Below are 24550 nucleotides of genomic sequence, written 5' to 3' on the forward strand. Positions count from 1 at the left end.
TAATACAAGGAGGAAGTCAGCAGACATTTTGAAATGGAGGCATCGAGATGGTAGAGTCCCTTGGAGATGGCAGTGCCTTAATGTACACAAAAAAAGAACAATTCAGGTCCTTTGCTCATGCAACATCTTGGTCTAATGTCCTCTGCTGCAGGTAACAACAAAGAACTACAACGTATATGCAATGACTCCAGTTCACTTTCATGCTACAAGATGATCCTTTTAATAAGACTGAACAAGGCTTGTTAACCTCTTTGACGTGAGAGATTTCCCCTGAGAAAAAAATATAAAAAGAAAAATATGATCACTGAAAACCTGCTTATGAGTAGCATCTATTTATTGCAGCTGATTTTGTGCAAGGGTCAAAATGGAACTCTTTAGGTGCATCTTATTTCAAACTTCATGACCAAGTTCCCTCCTTCCCTCCACCAACACATCAAACAAAATGATCCTCCCTTCTTCCATCCTCCCACCCCTCCCACCTACTTCCTCCCCACTGCAAACAGACTGATGGGTTCACAGCACAAATCAGCAAATCATAAAACATGTCCAAAATGTTCCACTGAGGCTTAGCGATGATGCAACACCTAGGTTTGCAACTGGTTATAAACATGTTACAACAAACCTTAGGAAGCTGCTCTGCAATGTGAATGCATTCCTGTTCCACTGCTGAAATTAGTGTTGCATTTATAAATATCTAGGTATGCAGAGGGTACGATTTAATTAAATAAAACGATTTTTGAGGGTGAGATTGCTGGAAACTCAAGATTGAGTCTATCCCCTAACCTATATGGTAATGGAAAAACAAACAACCAGTGCCAATATAGTCTGTTCTGTACTTCAAACTGTAGACACCTTCCTTTTCCACTTGATTTCTTCCAACCCCAATCCCAGAAAAATTCCATATATTCTGATTCTACATTTTATGTTAATACCTACTATACATATTCATTTTCTGAAAACCTTGATAATCAAAACTGTAAATTACAAATACTCTAGAGAGGTAAGAAATTTTAAATTTCTGATCAGAATAGCAGATCATTAATTGGTTATTTCTGTTTTATCCCTCATTGTATGTTCTAGTATAAAAATATATGGAATTTGTACTTCTCAGAGGATAAAATAATAATGGAAAAAATCAAAATATTTTTTAAGAAATATAATAGTAATAACTTAGTCATAGCAATAGTCTTGATTGACCACCTAATGTGGCTCAGAGTTTGATAAATGGGTGGTGTGGTTTGGGGAGCGGAATCAGCATTCATGACCATATTTTGGGAAAAGAATGATATATTTAAGAAATTGTTAATAATTCCAAAATCAAGCTTTTTTTACATACTGTACAGTAACTGACAAGGCCTTTTTGTATACTTGAACAGCATTGATGAAAACGAAGCATCATTCTCTTTTAATCGGAGAAAGGGTTCAAAACTTAGTTTTTAACAACTGATAGTAAAAGATCCAAAGTTTAGCAAAGATCTTTCCCACTTAGCTATGCTCTAATCACTCTATGGGAAGAAAAATATGAAAGAAAACGCAGATATTTAACAGGACATCCTACTTTACATTGGCCTTATAAACAAAATATGCTTTGTTTCTTCTTGCCACAACTTCTGTGCCTGTTTCCTCATTCATACAATGGGGATAATAGTAGTACCTGTTTTTAAAGCTTGTTGTGAAGAATAATACAACTAAATTACTTAAAACTGTTCTCAGAACATTCTGTCTACTCAGTTTATGTTACCTATTACCTTATTATATTATTATTATTATTATTTCTTATTAGGACACTGACCCAAAATCACAATTCTGACTCTGAGAAGAGCAGAAAATTTCTCATGCATTGGAAGCTGAAATTATACTAATTTTTAACACTCCAATCCTGAGCAATAGGTTAATCAAATAATGTTGGAATAGAAAAACTACTTTTCTATACTTGAAAACTATATTATTTCATATATTTACTACTGTTTTATGTTATTAACATGTGTGCATATATATTCATTCTGAGGCTAACGTATTTTTAAAAAGTGCTTACTGTTTCTAATGCCATTTGTGAGATGGAGAGAACCATATACTGGTTGAAGCATAAGAGTGAATTCTTATACAGTTGAGGAGGAGGATAAAGATGTTAATATAAAACTAATTATTTTAAAACTACAGATTAATGTAATATGGCTCAAACTATTGAGAAGATGAATAGCATAGTTACATTGAAATAGGAAGCCATTTGCAACTCAGAGTCATTTTTCATTTGGATGGGTGGAAACTGTGTCATCTTTGTAAATGTAACAAATAGTAACATTGTTCTCTTTCTACTTTTTCCCCCCAAATATCCTTGAAGCTATTAGTATTTGTCCTGGTATGGGCTTCATTAAAAGGGGGGGAGGTCAAAGTTTAGCTTGATAAGCTGTTGTCCCAGGAGATAATTTTAAAACACTCATTCATGGAATGAGGTCTACAGTAAACCTCGGGTTTGTGATAATAGGAAAACTGATGAACAGAAATGGGAGATGCAATTATAATCCAATAAAGATGTTAAAATGAAAAAAAAAATGGGAGAACACATGTATACATGTTAACATAGCCACACAATGAAACACTTGTGAGATATATACTCACCAAATACGTAATAAGGGTATTTGTTCTGTGTATTGAGACAATTAAAAGGCAAATTTGGGTGTAACTAATAGTAAAAATAACTTAAGTGTCCCACTCAGTGGTCAAAGTAAATAGCATGGACACCGAAGTGAGTCATCTAGATTTGAAGACCTAGATTACTTGGATCTATCTGTAAGCCCCGTGCAAATCTTGCCTTTTTCACATACTAGAAAGAAAAATACATAGGTGCTCTCTAGTGCACAAAGAAATACCAGTTGCTCACTCTACTGGAAAATCTTAAAAAGAACACTAATCCTTTCTTGAGGGTAGGAAAGAATATAATTGCACATCAGATATTTTGTAACAATCCTTTTCAGTGAGGTTCCTTGGAGGCTGTATGAAATCACCTTAAAAGATAATTATGCTAATTATCTTTTCATAATTTTTCTAAGTTGAAGATTCTGGGAAATTTTCTGGGTTTTTTTTGGAAATTTTCATAGTTAAGTTCTAAAATCTTATTCTAGAAACTAAAAGGGCTAAAAATCCCTTACCAATAGCAACTTTTACCAAATTGCTTACAACTGAATTCCATAGAATAATAATTATTTTTAACCAAATGACTACAATTGTGTTATATGATTCATACCCTTTCTTTTTTTTAAAGGAAAAGAATTTGAAAAAGAATAGATACATATAAGGTATAACTGAATCACTTTGCCGTACACCTGAGACTAACAGAACATTGTTAATCATCTATACTCCAATATAAAATAAAAATTTTTAAAAAATAAAGGAAATAGATTATATTGTAAATGGAAATCCATGGAGAAAGACAAAGACAGAAACTCAAAACAAAACAAAATGAAAACTCAAGATCTGGGCTTCCCTGGTGGCGCAGTGGTTGAGAGTCTGCCTGCCGATGCAGGGGACGTGGGTTCGTGCCCCGGTCCGGGAAGATCCCACATGCCGCGGAGCGGCTGGGCCCGTGAGCCATGGCTGCTGGGCCTGCGCGTCCGGAGCCTGTGCTCCGCAACGCGAGAGGCCACAAAAGTGAGAGGCCCGCGTACCACAAAAAAAAAAAAAAAAACTCAAGATCCTATGAGATTTTGTAATATCTAGTTAATGGACAGTATGCTAGAAAAAGAAGCACATGATCAATTTCAGGACAAAATTAACCTACTTTAACTGGCACTTAAGACAGAGCCTCTGGCTAATCTACAATACAGCTACCACATAAACAAAGAAGTTTTCTAGTGTCTCAATAAAATTTCATCTCCACCAAACCAATTCCTTCCTATCTTAAATGTTGCATAGAGATTTTGTTATAATTAGGAAAAAAAACTCCCCCAAACAAAACTACCTATTGCTGGTTCTTCACCTTCTCAAGTTAACTATCAAAAGTTATGAATTTCAAAAAAAAAAAAAAAGTTATGAATTTCACCTGATTTTTAACATCTTTCTTGGTCTTAAAGTGATAACATAAAGTTGGCAAAGAGCTGTGAGCCAGTAGAAATGGACATAAAGGTCAGGCTCCTAGCTCCAGTCTGATAGCCTTGAGATGGAAGCAAATTTCCACACTCCTTTCCTGCAGACACTAATCCATAAAGGAAGTAGAGAGAAGCTATATTTGCTTGAGTGATCAACTGTTTTATTACTGTCATAAAAACATACAGCAGTCTTTCTGAGTCTACAGGGCACTAAACAACGATAAATGAAGGGATGGATTTTTAGAAGATAGGCATGAAAGAGTTTAAAGAGAAGAATAGGAAATTATCAGCATATTTTGGATTAAAAAAGATGTTAACATCTTAACTCTTATAATTCCTACTTGTCTTTCCCATATGTTGCTGTAGACTTAGAAGTGTATTCTAGAATGCCATGTAGGCTCCAGAGGCCAAAGTGAGAGGCTGAGACCAAGAGAGGGCAAATCTTATTGACTTTCTACTGGTGTAGAAAGTCAGTTGTCTAACCTGTGCTCAGCCCCACAGCTGTGTTATAAAAAGAGTTGCCAGTTTGGTGGTAATGAGATGCTGTTGGACTAGAGACAGGACATGTATGCTCTTAAAACAGGTTGAACTAAAGGATGTTATCTGTTTAGTCTTTTACTCTCATACTGAAAATTGCCCTGGTTTCACTTAAAAAATATAAATGTCTTTGCCTGGGTTTCAAAATCTTTCATAACCTGGTTTCCCTGGCCTTTCAAACTACCCACTCTCACTTCACAGAATGGTTCTTTGGCCGGCTTTTGCACCTGTTACTCTCTCAGCTCGGGTTCTACTCACTCTTCAGTTAAACTCTTAGGCTTTGGCTGAAGTCTTCTAATTGCCCCTTAAGTTCTTCTGCAGTTTCCCTCTCTGGACTCTTTGCCAGTACTTGTACATTTTTTATACATGCTATTTTGTACAATTCTCTAAGTTACCTGGCTTGGTGAAGCAATTGATACCTGTTAAACAATATTAATATTATAGAAGTCCCCAAATATGTGCTTGCTTTGCATGAGCTGAGTTCCTTGGCTGGAAATCACATTTTAAGAATAAGCTTCTAGAAACCAGGGTAATGAGATTCAAATGTATTGGGACAAGTAACTTTTATCTTGGGGGAGGTGAGGCAAGGTAGGATGAGAAATGGGAGCACTTGGTCACACCTTATTAAATAATTAAGTGAAGGAATTTGGGTCTTTTCAACTCTTATTTTGCCCTGGTTGTTCATATCAATGAAACTAACCAGGAATGCGTTAAGAAGGAAATGAACTAGGCTAGGGTTTGGAAAGACCTTCCTTGCTTTAAATGAAACCAAGCCTCCTAGGTTAATTTGCAGGTGGGTTTACTGAATCACTGAATAATTTTAGCAAAACTGAAAAGTGTGAGTTTCAAGACAAAGAAAGCTCAATTATTGAGATTTAAGAAAGGACAGGGATTCTGTAGCTAGTTTGGAGGCTGGTATATTTAATGTTGAACGCTGGAAAAAATTCTGTTATTATGTACTTAAAAGAGATGGTTTATGAATACATTTATATGTAAGAACTTATTACTAGCTCCCTGTGCGGTTTGAGATAGAAAAAGTAAAGCCAAATACTTTCATTTCCTTAGTTAAGAATAGTTTCCTGAAATAAAAAGTGTATATCCATTAGAGAAAATGAGGAAAACATAGAAAAAATATAAAGAGAAATAACTTTACCCAAAATACAGTTCTTACATGCTAATATATCATTTTACGTTTTATACAAAAATGTTTTTTATTTTTTTTTACAAAACTGATATTATACTGTGCATAGTATTATGGCTTTTTATGAGTAATATGCTTATTTAAATGATCCTATTTTGATCAATTACCCATGTAAAATATATTTCTTCTAAAACAATGTTTTGTTGAAATTCATGACATTAGTGGGAAAGCAAATCAATTTAGAAAGATGCTACCAACATTAAGGAAATAATTACATAGCATAGAATAGATCAAAATACATCAGGGTGCGTTGCACATAATAAGGGAATGTATTGTTTCTGAAATGTTATTTTAGTCCTACACACCTATAAATGTACACAAGTACAGTTTATATAGGGTTTCCCTGGTGGCACAGTGGTTGAGAGTCCACCTGCCGATACAGGGGACGCGGGTACGTGCCCCGGTCCGGGAAGATCCCACATGCTGTGGAGCGGCTGGGCCCATGAGCCATGGCCGCTGAGCCTGCGCGTCCGGAGCCTGTGCTCCGCAGCGGGAGAGGCCACAACAGTGAGAGGACCGAATACCGAAAAAAAATAAAACTGTTGAAGACCTTTGCTCATTTTTCTAATGACGTACTGCTCTTCTGATTATTTTTTTGATAAGAACTCCCCATATAAACCATATTAGATCTTTGTCATGTACACGCTCGTTTACTCATTTTTAAAAAGAGTTTACCAGACTTGAGGACAGGAAGTTGCTTTAAACAAAGGTTCTTGGACTAAGTAAGGCATTTAGCAGTTTTTCATGGTATCTCTGTGGATGACACAGAAAAAAGTGAGGTTCATAACTAAATAAACAACTACCTTCAAGGTGTGCTAATTTTTGGAGTAGTGGAACTCTGTCTTCCTCTCTGTACTTTATGGCATTTTAATCAATAATTTGCGTGATTAAACGGATGGAATTCTGCTAAAATGAATGCATGATGCCAATTTGCTAATCTTAGTTAAAAGACAGGGTAACAAAGAGATACTCCAAAAAATTATGTAAGGCTATAACTTACAAGATAAAACTTAATGGAAAGAAGGATAAAGAACCAAACTTACATGAAAATTAATAAACAAACAATAAACCAATCTAGCAGTAAAAGAGAAGATTGGGGAGACGTAATCTGAGCTCACAAGAAAAAAATTCTCGATTAAAAAAAAATTTTAAGCCCCAAATGACCCTACAATTTGATACGGTTGCTGTGACTGGGAGCTGGGGTGGGGAAGCTGATACAATGCTCGGACTGGATTGTAAAAGTTATATATGTTCTTTCTTTCCTGTTGGGCAGATGATATTTCCAATCTATGCTGGTTCGGTTACTTCTCAAGTGTTGTGTTCAGTTATCAGTTTTGGAGGACTACTGATTAACTCGAGTGGATATAGGAGGTGAGCAATTAAGGTGGTGAAAGAACATGAGATTATTGAATGAGAAAACATTAGAAGCCCACTTTCCCAACGCAAGGCTCACTCAGATTAAAATTGATGGCAATTTTAAAGCAAGTTTATTAAGTCTTGTTAAGTGTTCAGCTTAGTTTTCATAGAAATATCTTTTTCTTTTCATACTCAAATTTCAGCAGCTTATGACATTTACATAAATTATGTAATTACTATAAGTTCAATTATGGTAAACAGCTATGGGAACAAACACACTTGACTCATCCATGTAATTCAAATGCTGCTTGCAAAAATGTGTGAGCACAACTGGAGAGTAGCCTCTCAGATGTGACACTAGGTGTGCCCTTGGCACCTATCAGTGGGGAGAGTGGAGGGAATCTGTTAGGCTAGGGCAGTGGTTTTCAAAATGTGGTCTCCAAACGGGTAGTATCCGTATCACTTAAGAATTATTTAAAAAATTAAAATTCTTGGATCTTACCAGAAAACTACTTAATTAGCCTTTCTGAGAGGTGAGGTCTAGCTATCTGTGTTATGAGAAGTTCTCCAAATGACTGATGCAGCTTAAGGGAAGTGAGAACCACTGATCTTTGGTAAGGAGAAGTCCGGCTGCTACCTAGATCATGGTTCTTAAACTTAATTCTGAAGCGCTTGTAAACAGTGAGAGAGAGAGAGAGAGAGAGATTCTAACAGTTTACCTGGGATAAGGTCAAGGAATCTGCATTTTCCAAGCCCCTGGTTATTTTGAGATATAGGATATGGATAGTTGAACCATACAGAAAAACGGTGAACTAGATTTTAACTAATGGAAATAAAAACAAAACTTGAGAGGAAATATAATTACACCTTCAGGTAATTCAACAGATGTCTAGATCTACTGGAATGTTTGTATTATTCTGCCTAGCTCCAGGAGACAGAACTAGGATAAATACTTCGAAGTTACCAAAAAGTAGATTATTCTAATAACAAGGAATGAAATTTTTTAAAATGGAATGGACTACCCCTGCGTTCTAAAAGTACCACGTCTCTGGAACTTATAAGCCAGCAAATACTGGATGCATACTTGTCATTGAGTCTACAGAGGAGATTCATGCAATGGCTGGGGATTGGACCTGGGGAAATTGATGCCTCTAAATCCCTTTTCAATTTTGAGACTCCAAAAATTCATTTTCAATGTCTCCCAAAAGTCCTTTGAAGACTTTTAGAATTAGAAGAGAAAGACTTCCCAATAGTCTTTTCTTTCTGGTGTTGGAAGTATGTTCCTCCTAGATATTAATATGTATATTTCAAGTGAACAGTTTTGATAATGGGTGCTTGCTATCCCTGTTTACATCAGCCATGTCCATCGAGTAATTTTTCTATTGCTGATGAAAGAGAAAGAAAAATCTTTAACACCAAAATAAGCAAATTGGAATGAATTGATGAACCAAAAAAATGACGGCTGATTTTTTATTCTCCAGAAATAATAGTGCAATTTAGAAATGGTGTTTTAAACTTCCAATAATGACCACAAGCTTATTTTAATAATGCTAACTTCTGGACGTCGGAAAACAACAGTGACAAAAACAGTAATCAAAATGTGATGCACAATGCAGAGGATATGGGATTTTGCCCGGTCTGGGCTTGGCTTATGGTACCTGCCAAACAAGAAAACACAGCAGGGTGTTTGTTTATAAACAAAATATAAGTCTATAAACATGTATGCAATTTAGATAAAGATGTCTATTGTCTAGCTATTTTAAATCACTCATTTTAGAGTTATTGCCTCCAAGTACTAGCATAAATTATGGAAAAGTAAAATTCACACCCATGGCTGGTCATAAATATAAAAATGGCTTTCTTTTCTGAAAAGTGTTTCATAAAGGAATGCTAATGAACACATACAATGGGACACGTGGCTTTAGAATGGATAACAGCAAATGAGATGGCTAGATGATGATATGGGGCTGCTTAGTAAGTGATTTCATATCTAGATATAATTAAACATATGAATGTATTTTTAGTGGCAATTAAATTTAGACATAATCCCAATCTTTATCAATTTAAGTTCCATTTATATTTTTCCTAGCTATGTAAAACACATTTATAAAAAGAATATGCAAACGTATTGTCCTCAGGCTATTGATGAAATTCTATTTAACTGTATATAATACTATTAAATTCTATTTAACTCAGGGAGGTAATTGAGATCAAGACTGAGATTGATAGTTGACTGTCTTCAAGTACTTGACAAATATGGTAATGTACATAAGCATACACAAATATTCCCCATCTTCTTGCTTTACTCAGCTACAATTTTTTGTCATAGTTAAGTAAAACTTCCATTCCATATACTGTCAAATAAAATAGAAGTGATAATGTAAAATAATTTATTAACTATTATATAACTTTCAATTCCTAATTGAGACAGTCTGAAGTTTATTGTTCTACTATCAACTCTTCCAGTAAACTTAGCTCAAATATACTGTAGCCTGTATGTAAATATACTGGTGCTAAAAGTTGTACTCTTCCTCCTTTACTTCCTCTCTCTCATTGTCCAAGTTCTTGGCATTATCATCAAATATGAATTAATATAGTAGCTACTGATTCTATCATGTCCTCTTTAGGTTCTCTTAACTTGCCTTCCACCTTCATCTTCTGCAAATATAAAATGACCCATTGTTTGGATCCAGATTATGAGCTATCTTTTTGATTACCTTATTCTGTACTATATTCCTCTAACTGGAAATCTCCATGGCAGTCTTGCCTGGAACACAATTTGTCAAGTCCTTAGACCCTCTTTCTGGTTCTACCTTTGTTCTCTCCCTCCTTCAGGGCTGCTTACCCCAACTATTTAATAAGCAGATCTCTTGCTTAAGCTCTTCTTCCTGCCTACTGTGTTGCTTTAAGGAAAACTTTCATGATTTACATGAAGTAAGCTAATGGGAAGCTGGTAGGAAACTAGTTCTGTTCATTGAACAGTTAACCGACTAAGGTATACATGTTAGTGACTATTATTTCTTCTTATTATTTATTATTATTATTTATATTTGTCATTACTACTATTATTAACTTATTATTACCTACTAGCTTCCTATTATTTTTTATTATTTATGTATTCTTAACTTGGGTACATCAGAGCAGTGCTTTGGGAAATACTATTGAAACTGCTTCCTCTGGCATATATAGCAGCGAAGGGGGAAGTTTACCACTGGGGGTTGTCAACTCAGCAGCCTCAAAACATTCCTTAGGAGCCTCCAGAGTTGTACTGGATGCTCTTTGGCCAAAAACGACTGTACGATTTATAGTTTATAGAACTTGAGTGGCAACTTAAGAACTAATGATGCCACTAGGGGAAAATAAAGATATATTGGCCAAACTAAACAGCCTATATAGTTTGATACATTTCACACCAATCAATTTACATCATGCTGCAGGGAACCTAAAACTGCTTTCTCAGGCAAGTTATCACCACAAAGCAGTTTCAATAAAAGAAGATGGATAACCATATATGTCAACTACAAAATGATAAATGAGATGAGTTTCAGGTCCACTAGAGAAGAAAGAGGAAAATGTACTTCATTCTTGACCAGACTCACTTTATGTGTTTAATATCTATGGTAGGGAAAGCCAATGCCAAGTTTATAAATTATATTTACTTAGGGTGCTCTAGAAGTTTTCTAACATAGTTTTCTATATGAATATACCTATAACCTCAAGCAATAACTATAGCACTCAGAAAAGAATATGCACGAAGTTCTCAGGGTAAATTCACAGGTGCACAAATATAAAATCAAAACCTTCCCTCTCACAGTTTCTAAACGGCTTTTATATCATGATGGATGTTTATGTGAAGCAGATGATCTGCTTCATTATGAGGGATGTTTATGTGAATCGAGGATTTCATTAACTCCATGGAGGTCTAACTATAGTGTAACTTCATTAGTATAAATACAATCTAGAGGATGCCCTTTCTGACTTCATTGTGGTAGAAATTGATATCAAGGGAAGCGAAAGTAAGAACAGGATGTCTTTTTTTTTTTTTTTTGCGGTACGCGGGCCTCTCACTGTTGTGGCCTCTCCCGCTGGGGAGCACAGGCTCCAGACGCGCGGGCTCAGCGGCCATGGCTCACGGGCCCAGCTGCTCCGCGGCATGTGGGATCTTTCCGGACTGGAGTACGAAACCGCATCCCCTGCATTAGCAGGCGGACTCTCAACTACTGCACCACCAGGGAAGTCCAGGATGCCTTTTTAACCACAAAGAAGTAGCACATAACCTGTGTAGGGGAGCAAGATTTACCACCCCAAAGTGTCTCTTTGGCATGTGGATTATTTCAAACTGAAAATAATTAAGGCCCAAAACACTCAGGAAGAAATTTTGACCTTCCCCCGATTGCCTAAAGAATGTAGATAGAGAACTTGTTCCAGGAAGGGAGTAATCACCATAGATAACTATAATATGAACTAGGCAAGGAGATAGGGAGAAACCTAGGAAAATCTGTTATAATTCCTCTTTGTGTCCCATTGTTTCTGCATGTCCTACCAACCATTTGCTTTCCCATCTCCATGTCAGTTGCCTTCTTCTCCTTTGAGGTCCCAAACCACTACCCCGAACATCCTCTTTTGTCTTTAACTGAAGATATTTAAGTTAAAAGTTTCAGACATTTTGACGAGTTAGTTTTCCTGGGACTCTCCCATGTATACATATTATTAAACTTTTGATTTTTCTCTTATTAATCTGTCTTATGTCAATTTAATTCTTAGACCAGCCAGAAGAACCTAGAAGGGTAGAAGAAAATTTCTTCTTCCCTGACACCTGTTATATAGTCAAAACTCAATATATGTTGAATGAATGAATAATCTAGGCACTAGTAACATAATGTATAAAAACAATGATAAAAATGTAGCATATGAGTGGAACATAGATCACCAGGTCAGTCAATTTTCTATATTGGTATTATTCATGGTGAACAAACCCAGTGACAAGTTTATAAATTTTATTTTTAGGGGCTCTAGGATCCTTTTCCAACTGCTTATCTACACTAATGTGCCCATACAGCAAAGTCTAGAGCACTCAACCAGGAATGTCATGTTTCAATCCTAAGGAGAACCAATGTCCAGCTCAACTGCACAGTTGAGGAGTCTGCATGAGTAGATTTGACACGGCATTGCAGTCTTGCAGTATTGCTCCATAGCTGGTGTGAGGCTGTATTTCCAAAACCTGGAATCTGTATTATTCATAGGGTTATACTGGGTGGAGAGGGCAGTCTCAGTGTACAATCACAGCGATTGTTAGGGTATGCAGAGGAAGTTTCATGCTAGATTTCACATTTAATAAAGCCAAGTTAAAAATCATTTGACTAGGGACTAGAAATAATCCATAGTGTTTTTGACAGCGTCTTGAAAAAAAGTGTAAGGCGCCCAGAAAACACTATAATTCTTAAGAGATTGAGGACTAATTGATAAGGAGGCCCGTTATTAATGTGTAACACAAGTGGTTTTGGAAATCAAGAATATGAACTCTGATTTCTGTCTTCTGTGATGTTATTTTTTTCTCTAGTGTATCTCTTGCATTAGGGCAAAAGTAAAGATAAAAAAGAGAAAAATAATAGACATCTCTTCTTTCATAATTTTGCATTCCATTTAACCAAGCAACTCAATTTTTTATGAGTATGAGAAAAAAATCAATATTTAACGTGAAGAATGTTTACCGAACTTTGAGCTACAATGACAATGAATAATGAAATAAATAAATAAGGACCAACATAAATGTCCACCAATAGAGGAATGGAAAAATGCATTATAGGTATATCCATTCAGAAGAATTTCATGCAGTCAATAAATATAACCATGTAGAATATGAAATGACCTGGAAGATATTTCTGATGTAATTTAAGTAAATAAAGCATGTTTCAAAAGCATAATTAAAGTATTTCTTAAGTTTATTTATTTATTTATTTATTTATTTATTTTGCACAAGTACTGATTAGAACTATTTCTGGCTAGAGAAATTGTAGATGAAGAAATTAAGATTCAGCAGTTTGATTTCTAAAAATTCATACAGCAAGAAAAGTGTAAGACTGGGTTTCAAACCTAATATTAACATGTCAGGCTTCCAGGTCTGGGCTTTTTTTAAACCACATTTTGCTGCTTGTATAAAATCTGCATAAGGTGTATTAACTAGGAACTCCATAATGGGCTTAGAAAAATAGTTTACCTAGATTTAAACAAAAAGAACATTCTAAAAGAACTAAGCATATTGTATCTTTCTCACTTTTAGCACTCCAAACAAGTTATAGGATTTATATTTACTTTTGTTCTTATCAATACGTATCTAATGATTTATAGAGTTAAATACAGATTTGATTGCGAAAAATCAACTGATTTCAGCGCCAACTCAGGCCTTTTGTTGAAATTCTCTCACACAGTTTCCAAAATTTCTGGTAATTTCAGGCTTGAGACCTTACAAGCCTAATGCACTAGCATCAGTACAACTGGAGGAGACAGGGTGGGAGAGCAAAGTGGTCATTATATCTTGTATGTTGATTCTTTTAAGGCTCTGCAGTAAATTGTCTTCATTGAGATAGGGTAAAATTTTTCTCCAAAAGAGGTTAGATTAGGTGAGTTCCTGGAAGTTCAACGTTAACATTCTCTAATTTTTACTTCTGTAGCCCAAAGGCAAATTAAGGAGAAGAGGTAATAAGTAATACAGTTGGCATTTGGCACTTGATTTATGAATTTTGATTGAAGGTGTAGATGATCAATCCTCCTACTTTGTTTCTCCCCTTATTTCCTGTTATCCCTTAAGGTTTATATAGCAGACAGATACTTGATAATTTAATGGTTGGAAAGAAAACAACCGTTACATGAACTTTGTCAAAAGAGAATGAAATCAACTTAATAAGAATAACATTTAAAGGCATGAAAGGACACAGCAACCCTTGAAAGACCCGAAGAAAATTCTCTGATGGCAAGGAAAATAAAGTAAATGATAAGAAATGAGATTTCTTGGACAAAAAGCCAAGGTGAAGGTATTACACAAATGTCAGTTATTTTTATCCCTCCAGTGTTGGGTATAATGAGAAGAAAATGAGTAAGTAGTCTATAAAGTAATGAATTTAAAGTCAGAAAACATTGCTTCTAAGCCTGGCCCTAACACTCAACAGTTGATTAATATTGGTGAAATGACTTCACCTCATTAGTCCTCAGTTTGCTTATCTGTGAAATGATGGTAACACCTACCTGACCCCCTCCCACGATAGTTGTGTTTGTAAAGAACAACAAAAACACAAACAAAAAGTAATGAGTGTCCTTGGAACATTGTAAAATGCTATGCAGCTGTTAGCTGTTTACTATAATTATTCTCTAAACTGCCTGCAAGAATTTATTAACCTCAATAACCAGTGGGATTTCCAATGGTATTAGGAAGAGCTGTCAAGCAAAACGTTTTTGACTCTTGTGTGAAACAAAACAGTGATGCCATTTTTATAAACTAGGTTATAAAAATAACTATGCTGAAATGTAAACTTCTACAAATAAACACTAACGGAAATGGACTCAGACTCCAGAGGAGGTTATCATCAAGTGGAAAGATTTATCTGTCTTCTACCGTTGGAAGAGCAAGGTGATCAGTGTGGAAAGAAAGAATTTGGGAACAAAATAAATTAGGGGTTAGTGCTAGCTCCTTAACTAATTGTATGATTCTGGGAAAATTAGTAACTCCTCTGACCTTTCAGTGTTCTCACCTGTAAAATGGGTAAAATAATGAGTATTATATTACCTAACTTGTAGGTTCAGATTAAATTAAATTAGATAATATAAAGTGCCTAGTACAGAGCCTGGCACATGGCAGGCACTCAGTGAATGTGAGTTATTATCATTATCTCACTTTACCTAGTTCCTTTAACAGTCTACACCCTTATTTACCTGTAATTCCCCAAGTCTATTTCTTTCTTGGATACTCTATGTTGTAGCCTTCCTGTATTTACCAGAGCAACCTGCACATAGAACTCTTTTAAAATGTTTATTTATACTGTGTCTTTCCTCCATTATGACTATCTGATAATAAAATCACTCATTCTTTATCTTGTGTTAAAATCATTTTATTTATCCTATAAAGGTATTCCATAAAATGTATTATGTTAAGTACTTAGGATGACTAACACAACTTCTGACCCTAAAAGTAATCATATTATGGAGGAACACTGAACCAAGGGGAAATTAAAAAAAAAAAATGAAAATAGAAAGTTAAAGGGAACTTTAGAAATTAACCATCATAAGACAATGATATACAGTATAATATTTAAAATTTTTGTATATAAATAATTTTCAGGATAGAAATTCATTTCTCATAACTAATTAAATAAATGTTATCATTCATAATCTATTGAGGAAATCAGAGAGTTTTTCTAATTTTCTTACTCCATTTCTTTAGAGTACTACCGAAACAAAATATTCAATAAAAACATTACTTTTTATTTTCCTGGATGGAAAAGGATTAACCCTAAACAATTGTGTCTGAAGGTTATCTGAAATTTATCAGTATGTTGTGTGTATATATGTGTTATGGTATGAATGTTACTCAACTTCTCCTTCTTTAGTAATCCCAGCCTTTATTCCCCCTTCTTCTTAAAAGGATGGTTGCCTTTCTTGGCCTAATGAAATCCTATTTATCCAGTTAAATGTAACTTCTTCTGGGAATTCTCACATTACCCATGGACCCTCCCTATCCACCCTAATACAAGTTGAAATAGTTTATCTTTCTCCTGCACAACATAACATTTTGTCTATATCATTATGTGTACCTTAGCAATTCTTTTTCCTAAGACATAGCAATGTCTGCAGTATAGTTGGCACTTGGCGTATAAATTTTGGTTGAAGGTGTAGATGATTAATTCTCTCTTTCCTTATTTCCTACTGATCCTTTCTTAAGTTTGCAATGTGTTACAATGTGGTACTACTTTAAGAATTGGGGAAGTTGGTGAGATTTGGGGAAGGTGTTGGAGGAAAGACAACCATTTTGCTTCCCCTTTCCATATTCCATAATTTGCATTATATGTTTTTAATTATATTACATCCAATCTCAAGGACAATATTCTGTCAGCGTTATGTTAGAAAAAAATGAATTTGAAACAATTCTTAAACAATACACAGAACACTGTGCAACATCCTGTGGCAACTACCTCCAGCAAAATCTTGAGGCATTTCTTTAGCATTGTCTTTATCTTCCCATGGTGACTCATGAGGCATGCTTAAGAAAATTTTATATGAAAGGTCAGAGACTACAAAAGATCCAGCCAAAATTTTGGGAAGTTTATAGTGTGATTAATTCCTGGAGTCTTTCATTTTCCAGCCCTTTAATTTGTGCAATCACATTGAGTGTTCAAAGTATACACTGCTTTTCAAAATCTTTCAAATACTCTGGGCACAGCCACAACTAGGAATTCATAAAAGGAACTGATTAACATTCCCCACCGAAAGGATCCTTGAAGGAAACTAAAAACAAAAAACATATTTTTGCTGAATCCAATTTGCTTACATTTCAACACACATAACTCCACTTAACTGGCCATCACAGCAAAAGCCACAACACACACCCACAGCAGCAGCAGCATGGAGCTGACCACACAACTCAACAGACAATGCAGACAAACTTGAGTATAAACCAAGATTTTTCTACCTCTTTTCATAACTGGTTAGTGCTGGCCCTCAGTGTTGGTGTACAGTTTTTATGGCATGGGAAAATAGGGATGTTTCTGCCCTATAAAAATAAATGTGTTGAAGGCTTTAGTTTGAGCTTACACAATGTTAGAAAGTTCCAAAGGCACTGGCACAATATCAAAAAAAGAAAAAAAAAAGAATCCCACAAACAAATATATCACTTATGCACATGGAAAGATGCTAAGAAAACACTGGTAAGGAAACTACTGGTTTCCTGGATGATTTATGCAATAGTTTTCAATAACTTCCTGCAAAATAAAGAATAAGAAAAGCATGCTAGTGGGTCTTTGGTGGGGCATATATTGTCGCCGACACCCATTCATACTGAGTCTGGCTTTAAACTATTCAATAAGTCATTTTCTCCCTGAAAAAGTAGAAAGAACAGAACCCTCATTGTTCTTAATCTTTTAAGCCTTAGGAAGAGCTAAGGGAAAGCGTATAGAAATGCATGCACTATCTTTAATAAAGAAAGAGATACTAGAATAAAAATTAAAATATAAAGAACAGTTTCTTCATTTTATGTATCATAATACACATTTCTTTCCAAGCCTTAGTTTGATACATATAGATTTTTCACGTGTGATACCTATCTACTCCAGAAAGTGCTGGGACAGAAAGATAAGTAGGAAGCAGGAAATTCTGAGTTTGAATAAAGGCAATAAATACCTTTGCTGTTACATCAAAGGATGCAAGGTGGAAGATGGGACTTGAAACTGGGAATGTTTCCCAATTGGACTTATTGATTTGTAATTCCTTAAAAATTAAAACTTACCACATTCTGTGCAAAGTTTTCAAAAGATGTTCTGCGATCCATTGAGTATTACGACTTACATGTGTGGGGTTGGGTGGGGCAAAGGAACAAAGAGAGAGAAGAAAGAAAGACGAAAGAAAGAAAGAAAGGAAGGAAGGAAGGAAGGAAGAGAGAGAGAAAGAAAGAAAGGAAGGAAGGAAGAAAAAGAAAGAATGAAAGAAATAAAGAGAGGAAGGAAGGAAGAAAGAAAGAAAAAAAGAAAGAAAGGAAAAGTCAGAAAGAAAAACAGCAGAAAAAGACAGGATGGTGAAATGATGCAACACCAAATTCATGTTCTAAATCATAGGGATCAGGAAGACAGGAGAGTTGCCACAGAAGGCCTCTTGTAACAGGACATGGGCTCTGTTTGCATTAGTGCTTTTACTTGTAACACCAAAACTTCTTGTGCAAACAAAGTAGTGTGATTTCAAGCAAAATCAAATGACACTAAAATGAAGTAGATATGTTAAGGTTTTATGCCAACATTTTCAAAGCCTAAATGTTTGAAAATCTATTGGCTTAACTTCAGAATTTCCTCATAATTTTCTACTGGTACTAAATTTCTGTTGATAACATCAATTCTATAGAGCATTGCTATCCAGTAGAACTTTCTGAAAGCATGGAAATTTCATTCTATACTAAATGATATTTCAGAAGTCTTTAGCTGTGGTCATTGAGTACTAGAAATTTGAGTAGAATTTTATGTAACCTTAACTAATTTAAATTTAAACAACTCCATGTGGCTCGTGGTTGCTGTACTGGACAGTGCAACTACAGAGTATCTATTTCCCATTGCAAAGTCAATGGACTTTGAAAAATACCTTTAGCTTAAATGATGATCATGAATTACACAAAATTATAATTTCATCTCAGGATTTCAAGAAGCTATGGACTATTTTAACATTACAAAATAATGAATGATGTTGATGTTTACATCCAGATTTTCCATTCCCTGTTATACGGGTTATATAAGGTGTTATTTACAGTGAGACTTTGATTATAAACGTTTATTGAACAATGTAGCCTATTGCAGCTCTTTGAAAATCTGCTTGGCTATCATCTTAGGTATGAAACCTCATCGTAGGGATACTAAGTGACTCAGAATAAATGCCAAATGAAAATATGTGGAAGCAAACATTACTGCTATCATTACAACTATCATTGAAAACAATGAGTTATGGAGTGTATGGCCTAAAACATACATTCTAGCTTACTGGACAAGGAAAACGCTCTTTAAGTTTTTGATCTGATGACATTGTTCTTTTCCTCTCTTTATTGTAATTTTTTATTTCCTTAAACTGGCATACAGAAGACTAACATGAAACATGAAAACGGTGTCTAAACAACTTTGTAAAGCATGAACATCTGCAGAAACAAACAAACAAAGAAGAAAATAAGCATTCAACAAACAGAAACCCATACAACTTAAGTGGCCCTTATAAAATGCAAAGGTTTGGAGGCGGGTCTTGGAGTATATTCATTTACCATTTGTCCAATACTGTGGGCCCAGCAGAGGTAACTACTCCAAATAACTACAACTGAGAACGAGGTCAAAAAAATTCACAAAGAACCAATACATTTTTCTTTGCCTGTAGAAGCTCTTGATAGGCACTGGATCTTATAAAACGTGGGTATGAATCACTTTTCATCAGTTTGTAAATGTGCTCCTAAAAAGAAATAATGGTTGAGGTGCTTCCTTATTATTTTCAGGAAAAATCAAGTACTGTGATAAGAATACATTTGGTTCAAAAACAAATCTGGAAGCAGCTAAAAATAATAATGATAATGCTGATGAGAATACCTTAAATGCTTCTAGAACATTTAGACTTTCAAATTTATTATTTTATTCAAGGATAAATGTTTAAACTGGTTTGGGAGCTATGGAGGAGGTAAACCACAACAAGTCCTTTAAAAAAAAAATGGAGGACTTCCGGGAAGATGGCGGAAGAGTAAGACGCGGAGATCACGTTCCTCCCCGCAGATACACCAGAGATACGTCTGCGCGTGGAACAGCTCCTGCAGGGCATCTGCTGAGCGCTGGCAGAAGACCTCAGACCTCCCAAAGGGCAAGAGGCCCCCCACGTACCTGGGTAGGGCAAAGGAAAAAACTAAACAGAGACAAAAGGATAGGGACGGGTCCTGCACCGGCGGGGGAGAGCTGTGAAGGAGGAAAAGTGTCCACACACTGGGAGGCCCCTTCGCGGGTGGAGGCTTCGGGAGGCGGAGTGGGGGAGCTTGGGAGCCGCGGAGGAGAGCACAGCAACAGGGGTGCGGAGGACAAAGCGGACAGATTCCAGCGCAGAGGATCGGGCCGACCGGAACTCGCCAGCCGAGAGGCTTGTCTGCTCGCCCGCCGGGGCGGGCGGGACTGGGAGCTGAGGCTCCGGCTTTTGTCGGAGCGCCGGGAGAGGACTGAGGTTGGCGGCGTGAACACAGCCTGCAGGGCGTTAGTGCACCGCGGCTGGCCGGGAGAGAGTCCGGGGAGAAGTCTGGAACTGCCGAAGAGGCAAGAGACTTTTACGTCCCTCTTTGTTTCCTGGTGCACGAGGAGAGGGGATTAAGAACGCTGCTTGAGAGAGCTCCAGGGACGGGCGCGAGCCGCGGCTAAAAGTGCGGAGCCCAGAGACAGACATGAGACGCTAGGGCCGCTGCTGCCGCCACCGGGAGGCCTGTGTGCGAACACAGGTCACTAGCCACACGCCCTTCCGGGGAGCCTGTGCAGCCCGCCACTGCCAGGGTCCCGGGATCCAGGGACAACTCCCCCGGGAGAACGCACAGGCGCGCCTCAGGCTGCAACTTCTCGCCGGCCTCTGCCGCCGCAGGCCCGCCCCACACTCCGTGCCCCTCCCTACCCCCGGGCCTGAGTGACCCAGAGCCTCCGAATCAGCGGCTCCTTTAACCCCGTCCTGTCTGAGCAAAGAACAGACGCCCTCCGGCGACCTACACGCACAGGCGGGGCTAAATCCAAAGCTGAGCCCCTGGGAGCTGTGAGAACAAAGAAGAGAAAGGGAAATCTCTCCCAGCAGCATCAGAAGCAGCGGATTAAAGCTCCACAATCAACTTGATGTACCCTGCATCTGTGGAATACCTGAATAGACAACCAATCATCCCAAATTAAGGAGCCCTGTGGATGAAAGGCTCTTGGTGCTGCAGCCAGGAGTCAGTGCTGTGCCTCTGAGGTGGGAGAGCCAACTTCAGGACACTGATCCACAAGAGACCTCCCAGCTGCACATAATATCAAACAGCAAAAATTTCCGAGAGATCTCCATCTCAACGCCAGCACCCAGCTTCACTCAACGACCAGCAAGCTACAGTGCTGGACATCCTATGCCAAACAACTAGCAAGACAGGAACACAACCCCACCCATTAGCAGAGAGGCGGCCCAAAATCATAATAAGTCTACAGACACCCCAAAACACACCACCAGACGTGGACCTGCCCACCAGAAAGACAAGATCTAGCCTCATCCACCAGAACACAGGCACTAGTACCCTCCACCAGGAAGCCTACACAACCCACTGAACCAACCTTAGCCACTGGGGACAGACACAAAAAACAACAGGAACTACGAACCTTCAGCCTGCAAAAAAGGAGACCCCAAACACAGTAAGATAAGCAAAATGAAAAGACAGAAAAACACACCGCAGATGAAGGAGCAAGATAAAAACCCATCAGACCTAACAAATGAAGAGGAAATAGGCAGTCTACCTGAAAAAGAATTCAAAATAATGATAGTAAGGTTGATCCGAAATCTTGGAGATAGAATGGACAATAGAATGGACAAAATGCAAGAATCAGTTAACAAGGACCTAGAAGAACTAAAGATGAAACAAGCAATGATGAACAACACAATAAATGAAATTAAAAGTACTCTAGATGGGATCAATAGCAGAATAACTGAGGCAGAAGAACGGATAAGTGACCTGGAAGATAAAATAGTGGAAATAACTACTGCAGAGCAGAATAAAGAAAAAAGAATGAAAAGAACTGAGGACAGTCTCAGAGACCTCTGGGACAACATTAAACGTACCAACATTCGAATTATAGGGGTTCCAGAAGAAGAAGAGAAAAAGAAAGGGACTGAGAAAATATTTGAAGAGATTATAGTTGAAAACTTCCCTAATATGGGAAAGGAAATAGTTAATCAAGTCCAGGAAGCACAGAGAGTCCCATACAGGATAAATCCAAGGAGAAATACGCCAAGACACATATTAATCAAACTGTCAAAAATTAAATACAAAGAAAACATATTAAAAGCAGCAAGGGAAAAACAACAAATAACACACAAGGGAATCCCCATAAGGTTAACAGCTGATCTTTCAGCAGAAACTCTGCAAGCCATAAGGGAGTGGCAGGACATATTGAAAGTGTTGAAGGAGAAAAATCTGCAACCAAGATTACTCTACCCAGCAAGGATCTCATTCAGATTTGATGGAGAAATTAAAACCTTTAGAGACAAGCAAAAGCTGAGAGAGTTCAGCACCACCAAACCAGCTCTACAACAACTGCTAAAGGAACTTCTCTAGGCAAGAAACACAAAAGAAGGAAAAGACCTACAATAACAAACCCAAAACAATTAAGAAAATGGGAATGGGAACACACATATCGATAATTACCTTAAATGTAAATGGACTAAATGCTCCCACCAAAAGACACAGATTGGCTGAATGGATACAAAAACAAGACCCATATATTTGCTGTCTACAAGAGACCCGTATGCTAACACATATATATGGAATTTAAGAAAAAAAAAAATGTCATGAAAAACCTAGGGGTGAAACAGGAATAAAGACACAGACTTACTAGAGAATGGACTTGAGGCTATGGGGAGGGGGAAGGGTAAACGGTGACAAAGCAATACAGAGGCATGGACATGTATACACTACCAAACGTAAGGTAGATAGCTAGTGGGAAGCAGCCGCATAGCACAGGGAGATCAGCTCGGTGCTGTGTGACCGCCTGGAGGGGTGGGATAGGGAGGGTGGGAGGGAGGGTGACGCAAGCGGGAAGAGATATGGGAACATATGTATATATATAACTGATTCATTTTGTTGTGAAGCTGAAACTAACATACCATTGTAAAGCAATTATGCTCCAATAAAGATGTAAAAAAAAAAAAAAAAACTACAAAAAAAAATGGAATTTAGTTAGCCTAAATCTTTTAATTTAGTTAAAAGATTAAAACCCATGAAGTAATTTCAAATCAAGTTGTTGATTTACATAGATCATTTAAGAATATAAATAAATCTGCTGTCTCTTGAGATTACTCCAGGCCAAAAGACAATGATGTGAAGTCAAGATTCAATAATCATTCTAGAAGCCTTTGGCATTTATATGTAGTTGGAGGGTGCAGACTTCCCAAATGAATCATTTGTTTGGTGAAAACTGTCATCTACATCCACTTTAGGCCAGAGCACAAGTCCAAAAATAAATTTTGTGATATTTAATTGCTAAAACTCCCAATTTGTGTGCATGTTTTGACTTATTCATAGATAGATTAGGTAAATATTTGATAATCCTAATCAGTCTGCAATGTCTGTTTTGATGATTAATATTGGTAAACAAAGAAGAAAAAATGTATCCATCCAATTCAGTGTTGGCCCAATTTAGTGGCTTATTGCACTCTAGGGGAGCATAAATGCTCCTTGTTCATTCCAGTCTGTTAGACATGGAGTTTTGAACCACTTTAGAGTATACGGAATGTCCCATTCTCTTCTTGTTTGGAGAAAATATATATTTTCAGAAATGACTCAGTATCCCTGGTCTTAAACACACCAGTGATAATTTGTAGTTACTGTGAATCCACTTAAAGACGTTCTGGATTAAGTCTCAATATCTAGTCTAAGGTTCATCTCCAAAAATATGGTACATTTGGAACTGCAACAGAATTTTTTGTTGGAAAAGTGAGGCAATGTCTTATTTAGAAGTCAATCATTTTGGGATTCAGATGTTATGTTGCTCGAGAGCTACCACTTACAAAATGTAAATTTTGACCACTTTATTCATTTCTCTGAGTCTAAATTTTCTAATCTATAAAATAAAGTTATTGTCAAGATTAAAGGAATGACATGTTTAGCAAAGTATAAGGGTATGCATAGTAAGTGCTCAAATATGCTTGAGTATATGCCAGGTAGTCTAAGTGCTTGCTTATATTAGTTAATTATATCCTCACAAAACCTCAACAAGGTTGGTAACCATTTTTATATCTATTTTAAATATGAAGAAACTGAAGCATGAAGAAGTGAAGTACTTGCAATAGGTCACAGAGCAAAGCTCAGACTTAAAACCCAGGCAATTTGGCTCCAGAATCTGCTTTCTTATTACATTGCATCTCTTCTTAAACAGCAACAGAAAATTCTATTATATTTTTGAATATATGGTTTAAAAGCTTACAAAAAGCTGGAATTAAATGTCTGAGGTTGATTGAAAAAAGAAGTCTACAGTCAGGTAGTAGTGTTTTCTATAGAAAATCATGCCTTTTCCTTTTATAGAAGACCCAATAAGCAAGAATATTCTTCAATGACAAAGATAACAAAGAAATGTTCTTTTTAATATTAAAATTTAGGGAGAGTAATTTCAAATATTTTACATGCTGTTGGCTCCAGAAAAATGCTTGAAAGTTTATCTTGAACTGCAAGAAAGAAAAACCAGCAGAGAAATAAGCAACAGAGCCAGAATTTTCATCCTGCTCTCTCTCTCATGTGTCTCCATATGACGTAATTATTTCCACATAGCAGATCCAGGGCGAATGAATGGGTTTTTTGTTGGCTGTTTCAACTTGTGTTAGTTTTCTGCACAGTGTTTCATTTCTTTTTAAACCAAAGCAAAGGGTAGATATATTTTCTACCGAGAGTAAAAGT

The 24550-nt window shown here is 36.7% G+C and overlaps 1 pseudogene across 1 annotated transcript in view; it reads right to left on the reverse strand.

The window, feature by feature from the left end:
* Positions 1–219: 219 nt before the first annotated feature.
* Positions 220–24550, reverse strand: part of LOC309825667 (regulator of G-protein signaling 7-like) — a 100670-nt pseudogene continuing 76339 nt past the window's right edge. The window contains exons 10-11 of the transcript in view: positions 19267–19356; positions 220–270 (exon numbers count right to left, since the gene is read on the reverse strand). The product of the transcript in view is annotated as a regulator of G-protein signaling 7-like (transcript). The remainder of the gene's footprint in view (positions 271–19266; positions 19357–24550) is intronic.

Source organism: Grampus griseus (assembly GCF_964374135.1).
Source record: "Grampus griseus genome assembly, chromosome: 8".
NCBI classification, from domain to species: Eukaryota; Metazoa; Chordata; class Mammalia; order Artiodactyla; family Delphinidae; genus Grampus; species Grampus griseus.